The sequence below is a fragment of the Agelaius phoeniceus genome, chromosome 5, assembly GCF_051311805.1.
Source record: "Agelaius phoeniceus isolate bAgePho1 chromosome 5, bAgePho1.hap1, whole genome shotgun sequence".
Taxonomy (NCBI): domain Eukaryota; kingdom Metazoa; phylum Chordata; class Aves; order Passeriformes; family Icteridae; genus Agelaius; species Agelaius phoeniceus.
Genome location: NC_135269.1, coordinates 8358448 through 8379030, shown reverse-complemented (window position 1 = coordinate 8379030; position 20583 = coordinate 8358448). Strand labels below are relative to the sequence as shown.

At 45.1% G+C, this 20583-nt stretch overlaps 1 long non-coding RNA gene across 2 annotated transcripts; it reads right to left on the bottom strand.

Annotated features, from left to right (window-relative positions):
- Window positions 1-6215: 6215 nt before the first annotated feature.
- LOC143694087 (uncharacterized) lies at window positions 6216-19960 on the bottom strand. Of its 2 annotated transcripts, XR_013182290.1 has the most exons (6): window positions 19822-19960; window positions 16173-16262; window positions 15387-15457; window positions 14743-14794; window positions 7788-7921; window positions 6216-6970 (listed from the first exon to the last, which is right to left on the bottom strand). It is a non-coding gene; the product is annotated as an uncharacterized LOC143694087 (long non-coding RNA). The 2 variants fall into 2 exon arrangements; XR_013182289.1 differs by lacking the exon at window positions 7788-7921.
- Window positions 19961-20583: the final 623 nt, after the last annotated feature.

Here is a 20583-nt window from a genome sequence, read left to right as displayed (position 1 = left end):
AGCACCCTCACAGGGAAGAATTTCTTCCTAATACTCAATCCAAACTTGCTCTCTGACAGTGTGAAGCCATTCCCCCTTTTCCTGTGACTCCAGGCCCTTGTAAAAAGAAGTGCTTCACCACCATGCTTCCAGTTATGCCCACCAGGAGGGTCCTGCCATGGCAAGAGCCACCTGAGCCCAGTTGCCAAGGGGCTGCATCAGTGCTCCTGACCCTGTTCATGACTGACCTAAGCCAGCCAAGCCTGAAAAAGTAGAGCAAGCTGGCAAGTCAAAAAGCAAACACTCTCTCACTGAAGCCAGCCTATTGCAAAATGCACTGTGGCCATGATTTCAGTGGCTATTCATGAGAAAGATGGAAAAAGAGAGGCCTTTCATTTACCAGCACTTGTTCTGGGTTTCCCTCATAAGGAGTTAAATGTTTCTCTGGGCAGAAGCCTAATCTGCTGTGATTTTGACTCTCACTTGGTTTGTTCTGGCTGCCAGCAGCTAAATTGGGACATCTATTCAAAGGGGAGTACCTGAAAGCATCACTTTAAAGGATTTGTCACCTTGTTATCTCTAGTTTGAAAGGCTTTTTGAGAACAACATCTACTCAGGATGTTTGCAAAGGACAAAGTTATCACAAATATCACAGTTTATATTTAATAACTGACTTGAATGACAGCAACAAAACATAGCTAATACTATGAGAGGCCCTGGCAATCCTCCTTTTCTTCTGTTGCTCCCCATCCCAAGCCTGCAAAAGATAGGTGGGAAATCAAAAAAAGCAGCAAAAGCTATGGTCTTACTCAAAAATTGTCCCTTGGATCTCTGTAACAATGTCCTTACAGAAGTTCTTCTATTCCTGGTGGTCTCCAGCACTCACAGGCCATGGTCAACTTCTCAGAACCCCTTTGCCCTTCAAAACCAATGAAAACTGCCAAAAATTAACCTGTCCCTGTGGGTGTCTTTTTGAGCCTACAGCACTCTGTTGTTTCAAGAGGGGCTGAAGAACCTGATCACAGCCAGGGCCAGCTCCTCCAAGGCATCCAAGTGTGTAAGCACCTTTGAAAACCTCTCTGTAATGCTCCAGAGGGTGGTTGACAAGAAGCCTCCTCAGGGTGCCTGGTGGGAAGGGGGAGGTTGGGATGGCTCTGAAGGTGCAAAGTCAGTTCAGGGACTTTATAATGCTGGGTTTTCAAAAAGATGATATGTTGGGGTTCTTTATCATTTCTTCTACTCTTTTGAGGCTTCCTCCTTACCCACAGGAACCAGAAGCTCATTCTGCATGGAAGGAAAGATTCAAGGATGCTGGCAGTAGCATGGCTTCAGGACCAGGAGATTTAAGACAAAAGCTAATTGACACAGCAGAACAGTGATAAGTGCTCACTCCAGTGGACATTTGATCTGGAGAAGTATTTGGGAAGACCTTCCAAAGGTTCAGAGGTTAGGTTAGGTTCAAAGCTACTCAAGTCCTGTTTTCAAGAGTGACTTTAGCACTAGGGCACCTCAACTTCATTACATTAGTGCAGACAAGGTAACATTCTCAAAAGTATCAAGTAACATTCTCAAAGGTACATCAATATCATGTAACTACATCATTTTGCTGCCTGTGAAAAATGTTTCTATTTAATTGAAGTGATTTTAAGTTGGTCCTACCGCTTCTGTGAATGTTCCTGACAATGTTTTAAAATAGCCATTTGTTTCTTCTTCCAAATTGCAGATTGTTGTAAGGGTGATTTAGTGGAATCTCTTGGTGAGAACAGAAGCATGTTCTGCAGCTTTTTCTCCCTGCTAATTCTTGGTAGATAAAGCTAATGATAATGCTAATAAACTGGTTTTCTTTTGTACGTTCAGATATTGCACCCACCTGGGGGCTAGTTCCTTCTGAGCAATTTTACAGAATTTGTATTTAATTAACAAATAATTTGATTCTTTTCCTTTTTGACTTCTACCAAGTGATAACAGCCTATCTTTCAGAAAGTCAAGTACTAGGCTTTCTTTTCCCCAGCAAGGACTGAACTCTAGATGTGGCAAAGGGCCAGAGCACAGAGGGACAATGTTCCACAGTAACATTTTGTATCTCATTTAAAAAAATAACAACAACAACAAGAGCCGACTCTCACATGAAATAAAACATCTTTCTTGTCCTCTTCCCTTTGTTTTACAAATATTCATTTATTCATCATATTTCCTGTAAAAGTGCCTGCACACATACACATTCACACTGGATTTTTCTGCTGAAGAAGTGATGTGTTAAGATGTTTTGTATTATTTTTATGAATTTAGTTTGGCTTACATCAAGCTACTGTGAAAGATCCCCCATCTCAAGGTCTCTATGGCAAGGGATTTCTGGGCGACTGATGGTTTGGATTACTTCAGTTTGGGGTTGTTCCTCTTTAAAAAATCCACAGAAACCCATTGCTTCTCTGTTCTCTCATACTGAGAACCTTAAAGCCGAGAGACTGCTAAGTCACTCTGGAAAATACTGGCCTGGAAGACTTCACCCATCTGTGCAAATACACCACAATCCAATTAAACTGGCAGACTTTGCAATTATTTGCAGATTTCCCCAATCTGGCAGCAGCAAGCAGATACAGCCTGTGTTGCATAAGCGAGTTGTCGCAAGGCCTGTGCCCCACGGCCTGGGAGAGCTCCCCAAAATCCTGGAGGAGGAGGAGTGGGGTGTCCTGCAGATGGGCACACACCAAAGGGATGGGCTTCAGTGCCAAAAGCAACCCCTAGCTGAGCTAGGGGTTAATTGTAATGTTAAACATTACAATTTGCTGCACCATCCCCTCCACAACTACAATGTCACAAAGCCAGTTTAAGAGGTTTCCATCCTTTGCCACTTATTCTTACATCAACTTTAAGCAAAGCCTTTAAAATGAAACAGAAATGTGAGGAAAGAAATGAACAGAAATAAAAGGGTTGTGCAAGGGAAACAATCCAGATGATTTTGCAGCAACAAAATCAATATAAACTGTTGCACTTTCACCACTGAGGAAAAGGGAGGTCAAGAAGTGGCCTTTTTCTGAGGAAGGAAAGGAGATGCTAAACTCAGTAGTAACCACAGGACTACTTCCCCAACCTGTGTCAGCACAGAGCTTGTGTTTGTGCTGGCAGAGGGAATGAGGGCTGGAGAAAGGGGAAGGTGAGCTGGGTGATTTCTGTGGCAGGGCCCCATCAGTTTGTAGGGGATGGGATTCCCTCTCCCAGACAGATTAAGATACTCAAAGGCTCAAAAGTACTTTTAGTACTTTGGGCACTCAAAAATACTTTCAATTCAAAGAAGCAGTGTGTTTGTCCTTAACAACTGATTTGAAACTAACCACCTTAGTCCAAGCTTCAGGCTAACTTCTTAAAATCTAGACTCTTGAAAAAAGCCCACCAAAACAAAACTTCTTCAAAGTCACTTTTTTTCCCACCATCACCATTTCCAGCTGCACATTTTCACCCTGGTTTCACCTTCTCTCTCAGTTGAGTGGATCCTCCTCTTGGGCAAGGTTTTAGCTAGGCCTGGGAGGTGCCTCAGGTTAAATTAGTAATAAAGGGTGGGGCTTTGTTTAATATTCAGTGTAGCTGCCAGGTCTGGTTCACAGCACCAACCAACAGCAGTGTTGGTAGGAGCCACAGGTCAGTAAATGGTAGGCACTAAATCTTGGCCCCAGGTGCTCAGCCATGGAGGGAATTCCCAGTCCTCAGCTGGTATTTCCATGCAACATAAGAGGGACATCCCCCAAAGGAAATGAGATGTTTTCACAAGCTGTGAGGTCCCACTGGATCCCAATGCCCGCCACAATGAGAGTGGATGTGTGAGGAGTCTGCTCTAGTCACCAGCCATGGCTGCTGCAGGCTCTTCTGGAAACCATGGAACAGCAAGGAACACTCAGCTCTTGCTGCACAAGCCCCAAAACCCACAGGAGGAGGGGATGAGGGAAGGGAAATCTCTTTAAACTGTGGAAGCCAGCCTGTGTGGGAGACCCATCTCAGTTGGGTGAGTCTCCACCATTTCAGCAGCCTTTCCTCTCAAGATCTGCAGCCATGGAGATGCTCAAACTCTTCCTTTCCAGAAATGAGGAATCAATCCCTTCAAATCACGGCTGTGTCCTCTCCCACAGCACAAAGCCCATCCAGCAGCTCCCATCTCAGATCCCACCTGCATCCCAACCAACAAGCTCTCCCAGGTCATCCAGCCTAGGGCTTCCTGCTTGTCTTTTGGGGTTGTTTCAAGTTCAGGGCCTGAAACACAGGTGGTTTTATATATATTATATTTATATATTTTATATATATAATAGATACATATCTTATATATATCTATTTAGATATATATATATATAATATATATTATATATATTATAGATATGTATTTTATAAATTATAATTATAAATACATAGTTATTAAATTTTATTTATATTATTATATGATTATTAGTATAAATATATATTTATATGTTTCTATTTTTAAATGAATATCTACTATTAATTCTCTCTATTTCTTTTGTTCTGATATTTATTTATGTCATGCAAGATGAAAATATTTCACTAGAGGAGAGCTAACAGGCTCTAAGATAAGCAGTTCAATAGTCTTCTATGAACATCCATTTAAAAATGGATCCAAGTAGCATGATGTTCTAGCCATGTGGTTTAGGCACCTCCATAGAAATAAGGGAGAAAATAGATGAAAAAGCAGCAAAGTTAAAAGAAATACTTCCAGAGTATCATTCTCTACTTGGATAACACAGCTCAGGCTTTTTATCTTGAAGCTGGGGTTTGTCTCCATTATTGCTGATACATCCCCCTTTCTCCTTATTCCTACAGAGTATCTTCTTGCCAGCTCCTGCATCACATTCTGGGAAACTGAGCTCTTCTGGCAAGCAGATCTCCTAGTTTGTCAGCTTTCAAGTCCATGGAGGTGAAATAGCATTGGCTCATCCTTTCTGGGGCAGTTTGCAGTGGAATATGAAAATCCCAGCTATTACAGAGCACAGGGCTCGAGTCACCTCATTTCATCTGCAGAAAATGGGATTCCTCACCTGAACTGCTCATTTTCCCACCCAATGGAGCACCATGAGAAGACAAGTTATCCTTCTTCTCTGGGACACCAGCTGGGATAAGTGAATCCCCCTCTGGATGTGCCTGTGTCTGTCTGTGGGCTTTGTAGGGTACCTGCACGTTGAGTTCAGACTGGATGTGAGCTTCCAGTCAGCCCAACTTAAATGAGTCTTGCCCATAGTTCTGGCATCTCCCCGAGGTTTCCATTTGCAGCAGCACTCTAACAGATGCTGAGAATACATTAAATGCTTTCCTAATGTCACATTCCCATGTCTGCAATCATGGTAATTGCCTCAGTGGAGTTTTGCAATTGCAAACGAGCAGGAAGCCATCTGCAAAGGAATCTGTCTATTAAGATGTGGCCCCTATTCTGGAAGTGCTTGAAAAGCCCCAGCACATTTCTTGGGCTTAAGATAGAAAATTTAAAAAAATAAATTAAAAAAAAAGTCAGACTCCTGCAGCAGTATGGAAAGTATCCAGAATATACTCCAGTGATCCAAGGAATAGACTGACTTTTGCTTTGGGACTGTGCTAATTAAATACTGCTAACTACATCTGAATAGAATTAAGTCTAATTTAAGGCCCTTTCTGAGCTCCAGGGCAATGAAGGCTTGTCCTAAAAAAAGAAATTACCGACTGCTGACAACAGGTGTCAGCAACAGGAGCGGCTGAACAGGGCTGAATGTGAATTAGCTGCAAGTGGAGGCAAGGACAAGCTAAGCTCAGCAGCGTTGCTGCAGCCACGATGAGACCTGGCTGGAAGCAGGGATAAACCTGGGGAGCAGAGCAGGTAGGAACCAGAGCAGTCAAGGGTGCAGCTGCTCTCATCAGTGCGTGCTGATAATCAGTGCAGATCTAATTTTCTGTGGCATAGATAAGGTTTGTTTTAGCACCACACATGCCAAAAGCACCTTAGGTTCCCATAGGAATTTTTGGGTGGCAGCCAAGGGGAGTGTTTTGCAATCAGTACTGTGCTCCCTTCCTCTTGCTTCTCCCTCCTCCCCTGCAGTCCACAGGAGCTCCCCCAAGGAAGGATCAGGTGTTTTGCTTCTCTTTTCCATGTGTATCCATATGAAGTCAAGCAGGAAAGGTGCTACAAAGGCCTTGGACACACCAGAGCATTTCTGGCCCCACCAGTCCTTTGCTGGCAGCTCTTCCACTGCCATTTCCTGCTGGCTCCTCCACTGTTTTTCTCATCATGTTTCTTTAGCAACATCCCATGTCTCTTCTTCTCTCCCCCTTGCTCTTTTGCTTTTAAATATACATTTATGATGGGGGATTTTTCCATGCCCTTTCTCTGTAATTTATCCCATATGTGTATATGACTCTTCCCATAAAAAGCTTTTGCCCACGTCTGTCTTTGGTTTTCATGTTTTGGCTTTATTTTTTAATAATTTTTGCTGTCATGCTCTTTTTCTCCACTGCTTTCAAACCCAGGCCTGTTTAACCCTTCCAGCCTTCCTGACCTCCACAAGCACAAACATCAGTTCTCTCTCCATGTACTGTCATTCCCTCTCCATCAAGGAAGCAAGAAAAACAGGTTTGTGGTTGGTGTTTGTTAACAGAACAAAACCAGCAGGTTGAAATTCCTCTGGGCTTGTTTTTGATTTGGTAAAAAGAAGGGGTAAAGGCAGGACTGAGAGCTGAGGACACACACCCAGGCTCCCACCTGAGCTTCTCCACAGGTATGGGGTGGGGACAGGCAGCAAATCCAGACTCACTGAAAGGAAGGGCAGTTTCATCCATTTCAAAAGAGTCACACCCAGCCCAAATTAACACCCCTGTTTTAATTTACCTTCAGACCTCCTGTTAGAGTGATTTATCTTCCAAGCCACATTACAAAATGAAAGCTTTGCCAGGGGTTCAGGGTGTTGGACCAAGCTCACAGGCTTTCCCTGCTTGTAAGTATTCAGCACTTTCACGTAGGTTAGAGTTCCTGCAAAGGAAGAAAAGACAATTTCTGCTCCTGGTTTGTGACAAGGCTGTAGAGTGGATCCACACCTGTGCCCAGAATGAGAGCCTTTAATACTGTCTCAAGAAAAGCAATTGTGGATATGCCCAGCTTTCCACTGTAGCAAAGTAGATGTATTGTGTTAGAAGGATGCATGGGCTTAACAGCGCCTTCAGAAAGATTTAAAAAGCAAATGAGAATTATTGACAGTGGGCAGGAGCTGGGACTGAGCCATTGGTGTCATTACAGAACAGCTGCAGCAATTTTTTGGACATCCCACCTCAGGAAGGCTTAACTATTGGACCTTTTCCATCTCCACCTTTAGGAGTTGGGGGTATCTGAGTGAGGAGCATCAGAAAGATTCTCTGAGGGAACCAGGCTGTTGCTACAGGACCACTAGACTGTCTTTTCCAATAGAATATGCCAGGATATGCAGATGGAAAGCCCTCATTTGGAAAGGATGAGTCTGAACTCATTTGGGTCTGAACTCATGCAAATTGACCAAATATGTTTGTTGACTATAAATCTAAGAGCAGAAAAGTTTTCTAAGGGAAGATGAGCCACTTGGACCTGAGAGATCACTTTCCATGCCATATTTTACTCTATGTTGTTGCTTTTTTTGTTGGTTTTGTTGGGTTAAAAAAAAAAAAAAAAAAAAAAAAAAAAAACCAAAAAACCAAACAACAAACAAAAAAGCCCAATAACACCTCAGATAAATTCTGGTGATTATCAGAGGGAATTCCACTGGAAACATGTACATTTGGGAACTGGGATAATACACCTGATGGAAAAAGCTGCTCACCCTTGTTTATTCTGACCTGTTCCCTTGTCAGCTTTTTGCTATGTCCAGCAAGAGACAGTGGCCAATCTTCCCCTCCAAGACATTCATGATTTATTGGCATATATCATAGATGTCCTCAATCAATCCTCTCCAGGCTGTAGAATATGGGAAGGTTCAAAGAACAAGCTCAATTAATGCTTGCATAGTGGCAAGCCATCCCATACTTTGGACCACATTTGTCACCCTTCTCTGAATGTTTTCCATTTCCACATGCCTTTTCCAAGCTGAGAAGAGCAGAACTGCTCGTGGATGTGGGCACCCCACAGATTTGTACAGGGGCAGGGTGAACATTTCTGATTTCTGACAAGGTTTCATTTGTGAAATGAGTCGAGGTCTTTGGCCCCTGCTGACCCCTATTCCTGCACTACATCCCACAACTGTTCCTCCCTGACAGTGGTGAGCACTTAGCTCGTTGTTTTCCATGGGAGGCCCTTTCCCATATGCATCACCCAGTGTTTATGCACAGTGACACTAATAATGTATCCACAGTGCCTGTTCCCACTGAGCTGCTCAGAGCTCCTGCCCAGCTCCCTCTCCTTCTGGCAGCAGAGCACAGAGAGAGCTGCAGCCTCAAGGGTGCCTTTCATCCAGGTACCAAGCCAGAGGCAGGGAGGCAGCATGCCCAGCCCAGGGGTCACAGTGGGGATAACTATCAGGCAGAGACAGAGCCTTGGGCTCACACTCCTCCTTTCCTCACATTTCACACACACTGTGCTCCTCACAGCCCAGCCAGAATGAGCCACTTCTGACCAAAGCTAAAGGCAACTGCCTCCTCCTGGACCTTTCTCTCCAACAGAAGCTCTCAGAAACAAATGGCCATGGCTACAAACCCTACATTTCCACCTTTATCCTATTACCCACCCTACTGCAGTCACCAGTTTACTGAAATTATTCTTATTACAAGTAATTTTTTTGCCATGTGCACCTCTTGTTGTCTCTTTAGGTCAAATGGAAAATCCACAGAAATCAGGCTGACCAGCTCCTGTTGGGGTCCTTGCTGAGCAGCACTCAGCTGCTGCAGTATCCTTAAGCACATACCCAGCCCCAGTGCCTCCACTGGAAAAAGGGAGCTGTTTTCCCTTCCCCTGCTCTGGAGTGCTGTGGCTGGGGGATATATCTGGCCACATGCAGATAGCCAGGCTTATATAGAGAAACCAGAATTACCAGACACATGGCATATCCAATAAGCTTAAAAAGACTTTCCATGGCTAGGCGTGCCAAAGAGAGATGCTGAGATAGGACATGAAGGGTTTGGGGGTGGTTTTAATTTGTGTCACAGGCACATGCTTTATTTGTGTGTAGAGTGACTACTCAGTAATTTTTACAGTGCACATAAATATGAATTACTTGGTACAAGATCCATTTTTCTACGAAAGTAAAACATGACTAATGAAAGAAAACCCATATATTGTAAGATATTTTATCTGTATTGTTTCAGAGCAAGGCTGATAAAAGCCAAACAGAACACAAATCTGTATTAAATTAAATCACCCCCATCAATCCCTCCCCCTATACTCATGAAGTCATTAAAGGCTTGGAAAATCAGTTTATTGATAAACTGCAGGGTAAAAAAAAAAAAAAAGGCAGTGGTAAAAAGCAATAGCATCTTTTTAAAGTCAGTATGATACCAAATGCAAGGCCAGGGTGGAAAAGTGTGTAGGTTAAATTATGCAGATTTCAAAATATTTCAGACCATGTCAGCAAGAAAGCAGAAGAGTCCAGAGCTAAGTTCCCAGGGAGGGCACACAAACAATGACTCAAAAAGGAAGCTTGGGAAATGTGGGGAAATGCTCAGTAATTACTTTTTCATTTGTTTTGCTTAATTCGAAACAATTCAACAAGGGAACACGAGTCACAAAAATTAGAGCAAACAACAGTAAATTAGCTTAGCCCAGACTATGTTCATTATTTATGAATACCTACTACCTCTACAAAATAAAACCAACAGGCTCTATAGAGATACATGGAATTTCTCTGGTGAAATACAGGAAGATGCACCTTAAAATCTGTGAGCAAAAGGGAGAGGAAATAATGGGGCTTTTTAAGCAGTAGCCTGGCTCACATTAAAATCAAGGAATTTCAAAGGGAAATGGATGGACAACAGTAGATTAGAAGGAGCTGCAAGCCAATGTTCTCCTTCAACCTCTCTGAATAAATTCCTCCAGCCCAAGGCCTACATTTCTTTATTAAAGCAAGTCAATCCAAACTGTGAGGAAGAGGAAGGAAAAGACTAGGGGGGAAAATGAAGATCACCAAGATAAAATTTTCCATCATAAAGGTGGGGTGGGGACAAGCAGCCACCCTCCACACCAGGAATTTTATGGCTGGGTGCACAGGTGCCATTATAAAACCAGAGGTGCTGGGGAAGTGGCAGCTCAAAGTGTGAAAGAAAGGGATTTCATGGAGCAGAGGAGAGAGGTTACAGGGAGCAGTGCAGTCTGTGCTCCTGAAGCCCTAGGAAGGAATTGGCTCAGTCAACTCTTCCCTTCTGTGGGGCTGAGTGTCAGACCAGTGGCAAAGTGCAAACCAGTCTTAGGACACAACTCTTGGCAGAAATTCTCTTGGAACAGTGCAGGTTAAATGTCAATAGAGGTGGCCTTGCTTCAGCCAAGCCAGGGAACCAAATGAAAACACCTTTTCCAGTTTATTTTCCACCTCCCTCCCCATTTCTCCCCCAAACAGTAGCAGGAGGATCTTGCCACCCACATTTGCACTGTCCTTAGGAATGTGTGTGCCTATTTTAGGACAATTTGGAAACCCTTGGGAACATTCCTAATTAATAAACATACTTTCTATTTTCTTTTCCTGTATTCCCCTGTGGATTTCCATCATCTTCCTTTGCCAGCTATTGTGTACAGAGCCATTCATGATCCAACAGCAAGGCAATCCCTGGAACTCCAGGAATCCTAACCTGGCATTACCATTCAAGGGGGAATTATTCTTCAAAACTGAAGAGCACTTGCCTCTCCAGTAAGCTCTAGGCCTGCTGGTACAGTCCAGCTTTTTTGCCTGGAAGGCAGAAATAGAAGAACCTCAAAAGATTCTGCCCTGAAAACTCTCCAGTCTGTTGTCTGTACAGGGGACAAGGACAAGGAGGAACAAGTTCACATGAGTCTCTTGCTGTTTACTAAAAATACTGCTAACGTGATGTTTCTGATAATTTTGTTTGCAGTACTGGTTTAGAAAGAGGAAGTACAGATGGGTGAGGAGATAAAAAAAGACTTTGTTTTTCTTCTCCTTGTGACATGTTGTGTAACTACAACCCTGAAGAGAGCTGCCAGTGAGGAGAAGCATCAGGGTCAGCTCTGCTTTGCCCAGGTGGTATCCACAGAGAAAACAAGGCTGCTCACCTCAATATCCCTCCCTCTCTGAGTCTAGGATGAAGTTACAATTTATTTTTCCTGTCTGTGCATTGTCACCCTACCTAGTCAGTTAACAAACTACACTCATTCAGTAGTCTTCTGTCAGATATCAAAACTATTTTGCCCACTGTGATCTTGTGCTGAATGTAAATTTAAAAGATGGGGCTTCACTGCATAAGTAGCTCAGGTGATCTGATTTAGTTTTGCTCCAGAGTTAAAGTTTATACTTTCCCCCCACAAAAGTCAGAAGGCTTTTGAAATATCCTTTTGAGATATTCAAGCCCAATGGGATGAGGCTCTGCACAACCTGCCTGAGCTGACCCTGCTCTGATATCATCAGCTGGGAGCTGGGGATCTTCCACTGTAAGCAAAGGGCAGGCTCAGGGCCCTCTGATGAAATTGGACAGGCACAAATCTCTGGGGCCTGATGCCATGCATCCCAGGGAGCTGGCTGATACTGGATCCAAGTCCCTCTCCCATCACTCTTGAAAAGGCATGGCAGTCAGGCAAAGTGCCTGGTGAATGGAGTTCTTTCCCCTTAGGCTGGTGGGGCACTGAACAGGCTCCCCAGGGAATGGTCACAGCATCAACAAGTGCTTGGACAACGCTCTCAGGGATGCACAGGGTGAGATTGTTGGTGTGTCCTGTGCAGGGCCAGGGGTTGGACTCCATGATCCTTGTGGGTCCCTTCCCTTGACATATTCTGTTGATTCTATGAATGGAAAAAGGGAAATATCACTCCTATTTTCAGGAAGGGCAAAAAGGAAGACCTGGGGAGCTACAGAGCCTGGCCTCTGTGCCTGGCCAGGTCATGGGGCAGAACCACATTAAGGACAAGCTGTGCCTGACCAGGCTGGTGGCCCTCTGTGACAGAGTGACTGCTCTGCTCAACAGGAAAGTCCAGCTGGTGTCATCCATGTGGACTTCTCCTAAGGCCTAGTAAGGCCTGTGACACAGTCCCACATGACATCCTGGATCTCCAGACTGGAGAGAGACATGGATTTGAAGGGCGGGGCATTCAGTGGAGAAGGAATTGGCTGGATGGACACAGCCAGGGAGCTGTGGTCAAGGGCTCTATGTCCAGGTGGACACTGGTGGCACGTGGTGCCTCTCAGGGTTCTGGCTCAAGACCAGTGATTGTGGCATTCATATTTTCTGGAAAAATCCCTTCGCCCAGGATTTTTCTCCTGGGAAGCTGAGAAGCCAAAAGAAAAATGAAAACAATAATGATCTGATTTGCTTCTCCTGTGTTTTGCTGCTCTGGAATGTGTTTGGAGATTGTTTACCCACAGGTGATTGTTCCATTGGCCATTGAGTCAAGCAACTCACAGCAGAAACCAATCAGTGCCAAGCTGTGTCAGGGCTCTGAAGAGAGTAACAAGTTTTCAATATTATCTTTTTAGCATTCTGTAAGTATCTTTTCTGTATTCTTTAGTATAGTTTAGTATAGCATTCTTTAATATAATACAGTATCTTAAAATAATAAATCAGCCTTCTGAGAACATGGAGTCAGATTCATCATTCCCACCTTTGTCTGGGGGTAACCCAAATACAGTAGGTGCTCTTCAATATTTCCATCCATGGCACAGTGCAAGTGCACCCTCAGCTTCTAACTGGGCTGCTTTGACTCTCCTCAACTGTGTAAGCAAAAAATACCCCAACAACCAACAATAACAACAACAATGGCAAAAAAAAAAAAAAAAAAAAAAAAAAAAAAAACACCACCAAAATCTAAACACCAAAGGGACTTATTGAAGGGGTTTAAGTAAGTGATGTTCGGTAGGTCATTTGGAATTTGTACAAGGAAGCTGTTAAACTCTGTGATGCACTCAGGGTTTGTGTGGATTTTAGGCCTTTCTAATGATGTTATCAGGATAAATATGCTGTGTCACCCACACATTTCTGCTATATTTATCCTGAAAACACTCCTGTGAGGCAGGGCAGTCCTGTTTACCCATTAACTCGCGGGGAACAGAGACTCAGATGTCCAAGTGACTTGTCCAGGATCACCCAGTAACTCTCCAGATCCAATGCTCTTGTAAGCGTGCCTTCCTCCCTCTTGCCTACACAAGAGATTTGTGCCTCTCCTGTCCACTGCAGCTGCATTAGGGCAACTTTGGAAGGCAGACAAGCAGAGAGGCCCCTGTCCTGTAACCCTTCAAGCAACAGGACCTCAATGACTCTGCCAGTGGAAATTCCCAGCATGGACAGTGACTCCATATCAACCAGTTCCTACTGAACTGTATCCCAGCCCTGTTATCTCCCTGCATCTCATTCAAGTTTTAATCTCCTGTTCTACAACAAGTAGGTGATAACAGGGGCAAAGTACAATGCTGTGTGTCACTGAGGCCTGAACAGAGATGGCTGGTCTGAGAACTTGTGCCTTGCCAAGAGGTTCTTCCGGGATTTGCATTTATTAATAGTACTGGGATTGCTATTCCCATGGGATCCACAGTGGCCTGAGAGGATCATGAAATAGGAGGTATAAGACAGGTGCCATGCAAGGGATTTCTGGAAGAAACATTAATGAGCTGAGGTGGGGAGGCTCAGAAAGGGGTGGTCAGTCCCTCAGTTAAGCCCCTACTCTCCATGAGGCCAGGATCTGTCAGTGGGACACTTCCTTTTGTGGTGGAAGCTGCACCTTGGTGCAAAAGTGGGACTCTGGAATCACCTCTTGGACAAACTGGTGCTTCAGCAGCCCCATAACCCACAAGCCAGCCCAGAGCACTTTGGTCCCATGGCTTGCCCTGCTTTGGCACCTTGCTACAGGGGAGAGAGGGAGAGAAGAATATTGGCAGTGAATTAAGGGCAGGGGGTCCTCCATCAACTGAGCCAAATAATTTGAAGGCTCACTTCACTTTGGAAGCTCTCAGGCATCACCACCCTTGGGAGAGGAGTTGAGGAAGGCAAGAAAAGCTCAGTGGAGGCATTGAATGTGTTGCCATCCACGTGGCCCAAAGGTCTGAGTGCCCTGGGGAGCTCTCAAGGCTTTCTGTGTGTCAAGTGGAGGCACAGCATCATCAGTATTTCTGTGATCTTTTTGTGATTCCCGAGGCCACAGGTGTGCTCATGGAAACTGAGCTCCACTCAGCTCCTAATGCAGAATGTTCTCAATACAGGACAGAGAAAGGATGGGTCAGCAAAGGAGGATTTTTTTTCAATAACAGAAAAATTTGTAGTTTGACAGGCTTGTAGTAAACATAAATTATCAAGCAGGTCATGGCTCAGATCCTGAAACTTTACAGCAGCAGCTGCTCAAGAGTAATGGTGGGGATTCCCCGAGTGTGCTGAACTGGAGCTATAATTAGACCATTTAGATATTATCTTCCTAACAGACAAAATTGCTCAGCTCCACAATGCCCGCTGCTTCTGCTGATTCTGGAAGTTCCCCCACATATTTATTTACACTAAAGGAAAGATCTGAACTCTGTTTTCTTTGCTGCAGCAAAAATCCCCCTTACATCATGGGATCCCTACCCCAGGTAGCTCAGGATTAGCCTTCCAGACACTGGGAATGAGAAAATACCCAGTTATTTACAGTGTTCTCCTCTTACCTTCCCCCTCTGCTTCCATCCCTCGGGGAGCTGCTCCCTTTTGAGTGATGAGCTGTAAACAATACAACACACATTACAAATTGTGTGTGCAGAGAGGATGAGTAATTGTTTTGAAAATAAGAAATACTACATAACCACTCCCTTCATGGCTACCAAGAATTGCCTTCAACTCCCAAACAAGCTGCCAATTACTGCATTTACACATAACATGGATGGACCAGACTTTCCTCCAAGCTGCTTTGCCATGCCACTCTCAGTGAAACTGGGGCAATCTGTTTTAGGACAGTTCTGAAAAATCTCCTGCATGTAACAGCCTGAACCCACTTCCAAACAAAATTTGTTTTGTATGGCATTTATGCATCATCCTGTCAGCTACACTCCCAGCCTGTTATTCCATCTGCCAGCAGAGAAAAAATAGATGTCCATTTTCATCTGATTTTCATACTAATGAGAAGTATTGGACCCAGGAGCCTCAATATCATTGCCTTGTAAAGTAAAAACGTCAAAATTATCTAAAGTGGCTGTTAATTAACACCTTGCATCTCCTCTAATCTCACCACAGTAACATGAAAGGAGACTTTACCCCACCTCCCTGGGTAGAAATGCAAGCTGAAGTCGTGCAGGTTGCTTCAGGCCATTCTCACCTAACTTGCAGCCCCGTTCCACTGCAGGCAGCAGGGTCTGTATCTTCTTAGCAAGTTCACTCCTTTCAGAGCTGGGAAAACAGAGGGAAAGAAAGAAATACCTGGTTTGAGAGCTGATGATGAGGGAATTTGAATTCTTTTGTCCTGCTGTTGTCAGAACCAGGAGTGTTTGCAGAGACTTACTCTACAGAGTAAACCTTGGGCTCACTGCAGGATGAGAAGCCTGAAATTAGTGCTTTTTCCTGCACCATTTTTACCCTTGTGGAGGGTGTAATTTTTTGCTTTTGTAGGACAGAGGCAACCTGGGGTGAGAAAGCCAGGAAGGGAAGGGCATGGGCAGATCAAATAGTTGGAACAAAAGATCAGGATATTCCTAGCATGGAGCAATTCCTGGGTGAGTCACTTATAAATGAGTTGAGATTCCAGGTCTGACAGACATTTGCAGCACAAGCTTTAAGAGGAAGGGCATGCCCAGCTGGGCAGAGAAGGAACGTGGGGGCTGCTGCTTTGAGGAAGAAGTAGTGTTATTTTGAGCTTTCTTCTGTAGTAAGAGACCAAAAAAAAGAAAAAAAAAATCCAGAAAGAAGTGGGCTCCCTCTTGACTCTCCCATGGCCTGGCCAGAGCAGCTCATGGCTGCAGCATCACTCTCTGGCTGTCCTTTTGGTTGCCCCTGACCTTTTGGTGATGGTTACAAACCCTAGGGAAACTTTCTCCTCATTTGACATCTTCTGCCCCCTAATAAACAGCTCCCAAGGAGCAGGAGTAGACATGAGTTAACACCTTACCTGTGGATGGCAGGAGTAACTTTAAACCTTTTTTTCTGACTTTATTTCATCACCTGAAGAGTCCAGCTAGATGTACAGCAATGGTACCACCTGCAGATGCAGACACTTGTTCAAAACTCTGACCAAATCTGAATTTGGAAAAGAGTTGCCACTTTTACAATTACCTCAGCACTTGGGGTAAAACAGTAGACCTAAAGTCTGCCAGATGAATCTGCTTTTAAACCCAGAGACATCCAGCCATTCACACTAAAAAACTGGTGATTCCTGAGGCCACAGGTGTGCTCATGGAAACTGAGCTCCAGTCAGCCCCTAATGCAGAATATTCTCAATACAGGACAGAGAAGGGATGGATCAGCAAAGGAGGATTTTTTTTCAATAACAGAAAAATTTGTAATTTGACAGGCTTGTAGTAAACATAAATTATCAAGCAGGTCATGGCTCAGATCCTGAAACTTTACAGCAGCAGCTGCTCAAGAGTAATGGTGGGGATTCTTTTAAAGCTGCTTTATAAATGCTATAGGAAAGTTTGTACCATGGTGTTTCCATGCAATTACCATGTTTTCCTAAAAATTTTCAGCCTTTTTGGGCAAATAGCTCAAAACATCTCTCAATAAGCTCTACAGCCACAGCTGCCCTCGAACCAGGGGCAAGGGAAGCAGGTGCTGGTTCAGGATGCTCACTGGGATATAACTGAGCAGTTTAAAATCTCCAAGACTGGCAAAATTGAGTAGGAAGGAGAGAGAACCTGCTAGGTTCAAAAGGGAGGGCAGAGACTAAAGGGCAGAGCCAGGAGTGTCACAGGGGAAGCTCAGGTGATGGTGATGGTATGGTGTGGATGGGGAGGAAGGTCTGGGATGAGAAGAGCAGCACAGTTGAGTTGTAGGGCTGGGGATGCTTGGGGGAGGTCAGCTGTGATGGAATGCCATGGGAAGGAGCTGAGTAGGATGCAGGCTCATGGGAAGAGCCAAGAGACTGCTGTGCATAGTCCAGCATTCTGACTGTGCCTGCACTGCAGCACAGACCCTTGGTGTGTCCCAGCCCTGCTCCTCCAGGGGTCTGGAGCTCCTGGATCTGCCAGAGGAGGCAGCAGCCCCCTCCCAGCTTTGCCTGGATAGGAGGGTGAAGGAAACAGCCACAGGCATTCCCAGGTCCTGCACTGAAATGAAGGCAGGCTGCAGCCTGGGGTTTGCTTTGTTCAGCCAGATCTGGTGGCACAGGCAATGAAATTCCTTCCTCCATATGAACTGGAATTCCTTTAAGGGGCAGAAAAGAGTGGTTCAAGCAGAGAATGTCTGAAGTGAGCTGCAGGCAGTGTTTTTGTCTGGGCACATTGCTTTGCTCAGGTGACAGTAATGCCACCATGGCCAGGGAAGTAATGCCATCATGTGCCCCTCCTGTCAGGGACTCATTCACTGTAAGCAATGCTCACCACACACAGGGCTCTAGAAAGGGCCCTGCCAGTGTGTAAATGCCCTTTGGCAGATACCCCTCATCAGATTTCACAATGAAAAATGAATTAGAGAGCACCAGCTGCACACATCAGTCTGCAGTGAGGACTGAGGAGAGACATGTTCTGATTAACACCCAGGAGGATGCTCTTCCCACTGCCATGGTAAAGTCATTCAATACAAGACACTCCTGTTGGGGTTAACAAGACTCAGCTATTATGATGACCTTTGTTTGTCACCTATCTTGGGAAAAGGATAGCAGAAAATAAGGACTGGGCCTGTCAGGCAGCAAGAGCAGGCAGAGAGGTGTAACAGGACATAAGGCACCTCGTGTCCCTCATCAGCATCTGCTATGGAACAGGATAGTGAAACACTGACTGAAAGACACAAATCCCCAGCTGGGACAGGGAAAGGGCCTTGTGTTTTATTCCAAACAGCTTTAATGCTCTCCTGCCTAAAGGAAGCCCAGCCCATACCGTGAGGGAATGTGCTGAGGCTGAGCCAGGACAAAAGCATCTCTCCTTGCTCCTCCCTTCTCCTGCTCACATATCAGATTTGGCAGCACAGGGGGCAGGACTCCAGAGTCAGTCAAGCTCCAGCAAAAAAAACCTTCTTTCTATGAAAAAATGAACCAAAAACTTGTACATCAATTTCTAAATGAAGCCAAAGACAAACACAAGCTGAGACACCAGTCTTCATGAGAGATCTCCTTGCTCCCAAGCATGCCTCTGGCTAAGCCTACTGTGAAATCACAGCACCAGCTTCCCCTGCATGCACACACACATGCCCAACCCTCTTGGTAAAAATCCTCTGCTCCAGAAGCTCCTGAGAGCAGCAGGAACAGTGACACAAGGACTACCACTGCCTTCCTAAAATTTTTGGTGTGTTCATCCCACTTTTGCCCCGTTCCTTCGAAGACATCTGTGGTGGTGTTGAAAACTGGTGGCTCTGCTGCTCCCCTCCCAGCTCTCCAGACGTGGTTGTGCCTGCTGAGCCTCTGCTATCAATCCTCTCTTTCCAGCTGCAAGCCTTGTGACTCAGATTCTCCAGAAAAAACCCTTGGCTCAGCATCATAAGCAGGAGGGATTAAAACTCATGAAAAATGAGCTCGTACCAGCCCTTTTTATAAGTCTCTAATGGAGGGTCATATGAGCTGGTCAGACCCCCTGCCTTTGCCTTTTTCCCCCCTCCCCTTTCTCTGATCTTCCTGTTATTCTTGGCCACAGACTGCTGGGCGTTTTCAGCTGGGGCACTTGGATCAGGAGAGGATATCCCATTCAAAAGCCCAAATCCCAGTGTGGCCTTTTCCTGCTGGAAGCAGTTGTAAATTTATTTTTTTTCCCCTTTCTTTTCTTGGTACAGCTTTCCTGACCTACATATTGCAGCGTGTTGTAACTCCTGCTCTCTCCATGACCCATACTTCCAAAGTGAAAAAGAAAAACCCTGGGAAGACATGGTACTAGATGAGTATGGGAAGCAGGGACCCAGCCCTGGGAGGAGATCTCTGAGCAGTTGCCCAAAAGCAAGGCTGATTTAGAGGCTTCTCTTTATTCCCCCTCCCCACCCATTCAACCCAGCTGCTTCTACTTAAGAACCAAAACAAAGCACAGATCTCCTGCTAATTCAATTTCAGATTGGGAGAGGTTTTGAACAAATCAGTCAGGCTGCTCTAGACTGTTCCCTTTCATCCACAGCACATCCAAATGGGGAGATCCAGCACCCTCAAAGGGATCTGTGCTCCTGACACCCCCCCAGTAATGAGACAGTTCTGGGACCTGAACCACCATGTGGAAGCTGAGTGTCCTGAAAAGCATCAAAGCTGCTGGGAAAACCCCTCCATCCCAGATGGTGGGATGGGCCACAGCAGAGGTGGTGGAAACCAAGCCAAATGCTGCTGAGGGGGCACCAGGAGTGATTCCCTGGGCTGGAGGAGATGACACAAGGGTAGAAAGGGGAGCTGGAGGAGCACAGCCCTGCCCTGGGGCATCACTGTCCTTCAGGATCATCCTCTCCCAGCTTTAGCTGCACTCCTGGAGCTGATGGGCCACAGATGCCCAGGCCTCCCCATCCCATCTCCATCTCTTAGTGCCAGCCCCCTGTCTCTGTTTACCCTTCATAAGCTTGTTATTGACAAATCAGGATTAATACAGTCAACACCAAAAGCATTTTCCTTCCTCCAAACCCATTCTTTCTTTGCTCACCTCTTCCTCTGTCGTGCAAACTCATCCTCCAGGAGCTAACATATTCCTTCTCCCTGCTTTCCCTGCATTTAGCAAAAGCCTTTTCCATAGCACACACCAGACCCAGCCTTGTCCTTGCTGCTGCAGCAGCAGATGTGCCCAAGGCTTTGCCTTTTGTGCCAGGATGAAGAATGTGCTCATTTGGCACCTACAGATCTCCACCTCCAGCACTGCAGTTGTCAAATCTGGTCCCTTTTCTTCAGAACTGAGGGAATACAGCCCACAGTGGCTTCCTCCACTGGCAACCACAGCTGTGGTACCAATTTCAGGTGGCTGGGTCTTGTTCTAGCTCACCACAGATTTCTAACAGTAAGTAAAGCATAGCCCAATATCTGTTTAGGTGTTCTAATTTATGGTTATTATTTAATTCTGTGCAAATCAATTTGGATGGTCAGAAGATCAGCAGCTGTAAAAGTGCTCAATTCAATGAGCTCCCATGTCAGAAGGATGATTTCTGCTGGCTGGACATCTGTACCTTGGGCTCTGTAATTCATTCTCCCTTTCTTCCTTTGAAGCTATTTCTAGGCAGCTCTGTGCTAGAGCAGTACACAGTAGTGTCATTTAATGAGACACTAAGTACAATTCTAGACTATAGATGGCTCTTAATGGAAAATTAGCTTTCTTTCCAGACTTTGATACTGTCTTCCTTCTTTTACCAAAGCATCTGAGGCTCCAGCCTGTCCTGGAGCAGTTACCCAGGAGTGGAGAGGGCTCTGACCCAGA